The sequence below is a fragment of the Stylophora pistillata genome, chromosome 14 (assembly GCF_964205215.1).
Source record: "Stylophora pistillata chromosome 14, jaStyPist1.2, whole genome shotgun sequence".
Lineage (NCBI taxonomy): Eukaryota > Metazoa > Cnidaria > Anthozoa > Scleractinia > Pocilloporidae > Stylophora > Stylophora pistillata.
The window spans coordinates 5484123-5491562 of record NC_142532.1 but is presented as its reverse complement, the minus strand read 5'-3'; the positions used below and the strand labels follow the sequence as shown (position 1 = coordinate 5491562).

At 40.1% G+C, this 7440-nt stretch overlaps 1 pseudogene; it reads right to left on the bottom strand.

The window, feature by feature from the left end:
- Window positions 1-649: 649 nt before the first annotated feature.
- Window positions 650-1829, bottom strand: LOC148716222 (uncharacterized; annotated as a pseudogene).
- Window positions 1830-7440: the final 5611 nt, after the last annotated feature.

Sequence of the window (7440 nt, the reverse complement as noted above, 5' to 3'; positions counted from 1 at the left end):
CCATAATCATGAAAAGAGGCGCTATGGGTAAACATTTCAGACAGGTACGGGGGAGTGAGACCATGCAGTATTTTAAACATCAAAATGGCTTTTTAACATTTAAAATATAGATAGATAGATAGATAGATAGATAGATAGATAGATAGATAGATAGATAGATGGATAGTTTAGTAAAACTGCATCTCAGCCAAAGGCTGAATTATGCAATTATTTGCAAAAGCTTTATAATACTTGAAAATTACAAATGAATCCTAGATAATAAATCGAAAACTGATTTTTAAGATAATATCAAAAAAATCTATATAACGTATTCATATAAATATTTAACAATCATTCGCCGAAGGCGAGATGTATATCGTTGAATAATCCCCGAGACGAAGTCGAGGGGATTATTCGACTTAACCGAACCTGAGGCGAATAATTGTTTTAGTATGATTTCAGAGCTGAACAACATTGGAATTTCTGAAATCATAGCATTTTAGTAACATTTATTAACATTTTATTTTAACATTTTATATAAACCGCGTGGAGCGGTTTATATAGCATCATATAAGGAACCGCTCGACCAATCAGACTGCTGGAAACTCTTTGCTCAGCTCTGAAATCATACTAAGTTAAAATATAAAACATGAATATAAGTGGGACAAAACTACAGCCCGGACTGTTTCGACATCGCAAAAATATAAACGTATAACCTGTTCTGTTCGTGCAAAGCTTTGGCATATTAAAAAGGCGCTGTCTTCTTAGGTTATAGCGTGAGTTGACATGGTCTGGTGGAAGGAGCGCCTTCACTTTATGGTTTGGATCACTGACAATGTCATCAAAAAGCCTGCTACATAGTACGTATTAATGCTCCAAAATGGGTGTTAACCCCACCTCTATTGCCGAGTTACACTTTCCTGAGGTTATTATTGATATTACTCTTTTCCCGAGCCGTACCAGCTCTTTCTTTATAAGTACTGGGGGAGACCGTTAAAAAAAGACAGGTGCTGCATAATCAATAACAGATTTCACGCACGATACGTAGAACAGTGCAAGATCTTTTTTCGGGACTCCCGCTCTCTTCAACTGAGTTAGGAAATAAAGTCTCTTGCTAGCCTTTTTGGCTATCTCAGTTACATGGTCGTTCCATGTTAGATCGTTCGCTATTGTAAGACCTTGTAGCTTTGTACTAGTGACTAACTCTACCTCCTTTCCTTCTGTGATCACGGGATCAAAGACTTTTTGCTCTTTAGCAAAGGAGATCCTGAGTTCTTTGCACTTATCGGCGTTTAAGTGGACCCTGTTCTCGCGAGATCACTCAATTACTCTGTAAGCTATTGCTTGCGCGTGACTTTCTACGCCCTTAACCACTACCTCAGACACCGTGGTGTCGTCCACTTATTTCCATTGCTGTGCGTTCGTATCGAGGTCGTTAATCATTTGGACGAACAACCACGGGCCTAGCTTGGTACCCCGTGGTACGCCAGCGGGGACTGGGCCCCATTCAGAAAAACACTCTGATGCAAGTTTAATCCGCTGAGATCTGTCCGATAAAAAATCTATAATCCAGTTGATAATGCTAGCTGGTAATTTACACTGGTTACGCAACTTTATAACGAGTATACTATGATCTCTCACTGATCAAACGCTTTACGGTAGTCCAATAATAATGTTCCTTCGGTGGCTCCGTTTCCATCCGTACCCAAGGACCAGCTGTGCAGCATATCATAATTAGCGCCATTGTAGTTTAGGAATTTGGGATGGTTCCGTACTGGTTGTCATCGAGGATGTTCATGACCGCAGGTTTCACGCAACCATCCACGATGAACTCTTCTGCCACTTTAGAAATACAAGGGGTCAGGGATATCGGTCTAAATTCTTTTGGATGTCGACCACTGGTTTCTTTTTGGGAAGGGGAGTCACGTCCGCCATTTTCCAGATGGCAGGAAGGCGCTTTTCAGCATGGGAGGCATTCAGGATTTCCGTGATGGGATAGGCCACCAGGTTGCAGTATTCTTTCAGCAGCCAGCTAGGTGTTTTGTCCAGTCCGCAGGCCTTCCTTGGATTGAGGACATCCAGTGCTCTTTGCACGCGCTGTTCGGTTACCCTTAAGATCTCAGGTGAGTCGGACTTGAGAGGAACCCGTTGAAGAGGAGCTGGTAGTTTATACTCCTCCAGTGGTTCGAGAAGAGCGGCATTGATGGCATTGGCTTGCTCTTTGAAAGGCAGTTCAGAGAATCCTTCGAGGTCTTTAGGCCGCACAGGTGTTTTGTTTCGTCCCACCACCTTTTCGGGTTTGCTCCTTTTAGGTGCTGGATCTTTGACTCATAGTAGTAGTTGATCTCACTGACAACTGGCTGCGATGACAATCTGCGGCAAGGTAGACGAGTGAACGAAAGTTAATTGTTAATGATAATTTAATTAAGTCGTATGCTTTAATTTCATTTCATAGGGTGGCATCGTTAACAGTTGCACTAGAGTACTTGAGAAATGCAATCAGTCTTCTAGCACAAACGATCGATATTACTTGCAATTCCTACTGTCTCTTTGTGCTGTCTCTCCGAACAAGACGAGTTAATCTAAGAGTACAAAAATGTAAAAACAATGACATAAAAATTAATTGTTATGAAGGCTTCAGTAAATTTTTTAAAGATTTCACAATGCTCCAATTTTGTGTTTTTTTTTTGTTTTGTTTTGTTTCGTTTTGTTTTGTTATTTGACGCCCCACTGGTGGTTTTGTATGTCGTATACTAGTAATTTTTTCATGTCTATGGTACTTCAGTTAATTTTGTGTCAGTGAATGTTTGGTATTTTGGTTTATAACCCACCCATTCATTTTGGCGCGATTTTATTGGTTACTCTACGTCACGTGGTGCAAAATCACAGGACAGTTATCACGCAATAACCCCCGTCTGCGTCGATATTTGTTCTTCGATTTTTTCCGTGAAAAAGAAACCTAGTCAACACAAGAGTTTCAACTTTTCCGTTCTCCTATTTACATGGAAGGAAACCAAACTGTTTTTTTTTTTGCTTGCTTGCGTCAATCACGCGCATTCGCCACCAGATCACCACTGGGTTTTTTACTGTGTTTACGCGCAGTTTAATTGCGATGGGAAAATTAATGGGAGGGTTATAAAATATATAAACCCCGTTCTGGCTTGTTGGTATGTCGGCTGATAATGTCCGCGGCTGAGAGATTGTCCTCAAAATTTCATATTTGCCCTCGAAGCTTCGGTTCTCGGCCAAATATTCATTTTTCGGATAATCTCTCAGCCGCGGACATTATCAGCCGCCATACCAGCCGTTCGAAGGGTTTATTTACTAAGTATAGCGCCTTAAAACGAAATGAACAGCTACCCTGAAGCTCAAGAACGGTAGTTGGCAATAAATCTGCTTCGTTTAGTTTTCACTTGTAGATAAAGGGAAATATAGCACTTTGCCTGGCCAGCTTTGAAGACGAGAGCGGAGGATACGAGAATGTTACTGCAGTCTCGCGCGCTTGGTTTGTGCGTGTACAGTGAACAATACAAGAATTCGTCTAGCGCGTGTAATTTGTTAATCCTTCCAAGGGTACTGATAATGAGCATTCGATAATGTTAGACCTTGGAACAACAACCATAGGGAATTACGCATTAAATTGCAAGCGAAGACCGACATCGGTTTTTTTTTTAGGTGCAATTGAGCGCGGAATTCACGTGTCAGTAATGGATTTTCCTTGAATCGCATAATTGAATAAAAATAAGAAAAAAAAAAAAGAAAACAGCAATTTGACGGTAGTTTTTAGGTATATGTAAATGCGAAACATATCACTTTGTCTCGTTTTCAATTCGCAATTCTACGCGAAATACCTCGCTTCGTCAGCCAATCAAAATGTGAGATTTTATTCAGTTATGCTATACCAAGTTGAATAACGGCATGACAAACTGACTCAGTACAACTTTGAAAACGAATACTTTTATCTTTATGTAGTTTCTCCTATTTGGATCAGAAATTCAACCTTAAAAAAGGCGAACAGACATACTCCTGGGTATATGTGGAGATGGTCCAGCGGGGAATACAGTTAATAACACCTGACAGTTACCCGAGTGGTATACGGCCTTTGTATCAAGCACCTAGATTGACCACGCCTCGAGCCATATCGAATGTTTCGCCGACTTTCAACATATCAAACTGTTTCCCCACTGCGATGAACATTTGTTTTTGTCGGTTCCAGCCTGGCGCGGCCGCTAACCCAGATGCCCTCCTGAGCAAATTTTCAAAATGGCGGACAAGCCAAAGAGACAGATAAGAGAACCAAAGCGATTCTGCAACGAATACTCAGCATACACCCCTGTTAAAAGGGTCATTTCACAGAGAAAAGATACAAAATTGTATGATATTGAAGTCACGGAGGTTGACAAACCCAACAAGAGACTGAAAATTCACTACATTAGCTACAATACACGCTTCGATGAGTGGAGACCCTTCGGGGTTCTGTCCCCGTGTACCGGTTCACAAGAGCCAATACAAAAGACCAAACAATACACAATAGCTAACCGATAACTCCTAAACAAAGAGAGAACGATGGTAATTCCCTTGTGAACCGATACATCAGGACAGAACCCCCTTCGGGGACGGTGAAGCATCTGAATATTTAATTTTCCTTCGAAATTGTATAGATTAGTAGGCTGCAACAAAAATTTTTATTGGACGACGTTTAGGGTAAAAACAGCAATCTAACCTGAAAAAATGTATTTATTCCGACTTTTTCGGAAAATAACTTTACAAATCTTACTTGTTTATCTCGTAAGTAAACGATGGTGAAGCGCTTTCCGAGCTACCCGATTCTTCTCCCACTGCTTTCACGCTTATAAAACAGGAAACGAGCAAAAGGAGGAAGGTGTGGCTGTTTTGACTAGCCATTTGACGAGGTTCAGTCTGCTCCTTGTTCGACAATTTACATATCAAAACAAAGGAAATTTGTTCCTCTCTTTGATTTTGGCGGTACATTTTCAATTTGCGCTTGCGTAAGAGAGAAATCGCCCAAGACTCCTTGCTCGGTCTTGTTTTGACCACGAACGCCTTCTTAATTTTGACGGACTCGCTCGGGAAAAGGTGAAAATGACGAGGGAAAAACTTACTTTGTAGTACGAAAATACACAAAATGGAAAGCCATGATATTATAGTTCAATATTTCGGTGGTACATTGTTAACTTTTTATACAGAGAGTCGGCAAGATGATATAACATCCAAAAATCGCACTCGATTTGAGTGGGCCGATGAAGTGGGCGTGGTCACGAAATTCAGTAAGAGGGTATTTGTACCCCGTGAGTTTGATATGTGACGACTCAGGTAAGCTGGTATCTGCTTCGAATTTAGTGCCATATTCAGAGTTAAAACAAAATAAAACAAAACAAACAAACAAACACGGGGATATAATGATACAGGGTTCTTTTTCTCCTTAGATTTTAATTTCCTTCCGTTCGTGTGCCGTCCGTTCGTTCGTCCGCCTGTTCGTTTATTAGTTCGTGTGTTTGTGTGTTCGTGAGATCGTCAGTTCGTGGGTTCGTGGGTTCGTGGGTTCGTTGGTTCGTGGGTTCGTGGGTTCGTGGGTTCGTGGGTTCGTGGGTTCGTGGGTTCGTGGGTTCGTGGGTTCGTCAGTTCGTCAGTTCGTTAGTTTGCTCTTTCGTTGGTGCGTTCATTCGTCATTCCTCATTTCGTCGTAAAATCAATTGTTCCCATTACCATTTTTGCTATTATTATCATTATTACTATTATTATATATATATTTTTAGATCGATTGAAGGATAGCAAAAGCTGTAACGTTAAGAAGCACTTCAGTTATCAAAAGAGGTTAGCAGTCACCTTCCTTTCCGGTCCCAGTTCCACCTGAAAAGTTGACGGATGGATCTGGGAGCCAGTAGTGAAGTTGGTGAGCCGCAAGGAATGCTGGGTGGTTATGTGTTACCGTAATAACAAATTGCGGCAGTGCTATTTGTGCGTGTCCATCTATATTTTACAAGAATATCATTCGGAAAATCTGGATGTTGAGGTAAACTTAGCCTTTGCAAAGCTAGAATGCCAGATTAAAGCTACAAATAGGCTCTAGATGTTATGCGCTCATCAAAGTTAAAAAGCCAGGAAGCCTGGTAGCCAAAATAACACTTAGGCAATATAGGTGTTGTGAAACACATTTGTCTGTTGAAGGAATTAACAATTAGTATTACAAACAGTGAATTATATTGATTCTCCAAATCGATGACTTGCTTGTGAACTATCATCTTTTAACTACCACAGTATTTCAAATAACAACAGATAAAGAGAAAGCAAGTTGTTTTTTCAGTTATTGGTCACGAACTGGGGACACTGCAAAACTTTGATATTCCCAGGAGAATTTGGACCTCAGATCTGCCGATTTTACGTTCGGATGGCTTCTCAACTGCTGAGAAATTCACAGAGAAGTCATTAGCCCGTTTGGTCGTATTCTGGGTTACAGACATACATGAATTTATGCAAAAAAGATGAGCCGTTAGCAGGACTTGAGTTATTTGCAAATGGCTCGCTCTTTGGATTCCTTTGATAAATAGTACCGTTAATCTTTCTTGATTTAATCGGTGTTTAACTGCTTTGGTTCGCCATTGAAATTGCGGACAAAAAGACGCACTGCTTACGTTTATCCCGATTAGCTGCTGTCCTTTTTGGCTTTCAAGAACTTAAGTCAGGAGCTTTCCGCTTTGCACGGCATGTAGCGTGGCTTTCTGCGTAATGTGGTCGATAAAAATCGAGAACATTTTAAGTAGTCTTTGTTAATGAAAGCTGAATTGGACACAGTAAATGAAATTCGTTTTCAGTTGTATGCTCGCTGTTCAACAAAGAAATACAGAAACAACTCAATGATACAAAAAAACATAAACAATGGTGGTAGGTAAAAGAATATTTTTAAGATTCATTACTGAAATAGTGACAAAATGATGTACCAGGGATGAGCATGGATTGGTGTTAGATTGTATGTTACACAGAATTGTTTTGCCCTCAAAATTGCCTACAGTCAAACAGTTAAACAACAGGCGGATTTACGTCACAATTTGTACGCAATTACGTTTGTGATACCAGAGGGAATACTTTTCAAACACTAGAACACAGGTATTTTCTTACTAGTTCGATAAATACTTAAAAAATGAATAATTCTCTCCCTGATTAATGTTAACCACAAGCAGAATTCAAGGTATGGAAGAAAAAAAAAAAAGAAGTTGCATGGCGAATAACTTGATAAGTGCATATTGTATTTAAAAAATCCAAGTGGTGATTATTAAATATACCTCATTGCATTCAAGAATTAGACGGTAGCAAATCTTCGTTTGCTTACCTAAGAAAAGAAAAAAAAATCTCCAGGCCTACTTTAGATGTGTAATCTGTAACAAATGGGGTTTGGCATAGGATAAAATCTTGCTCTCCATTGAACTGTACGTTTGGCGAATA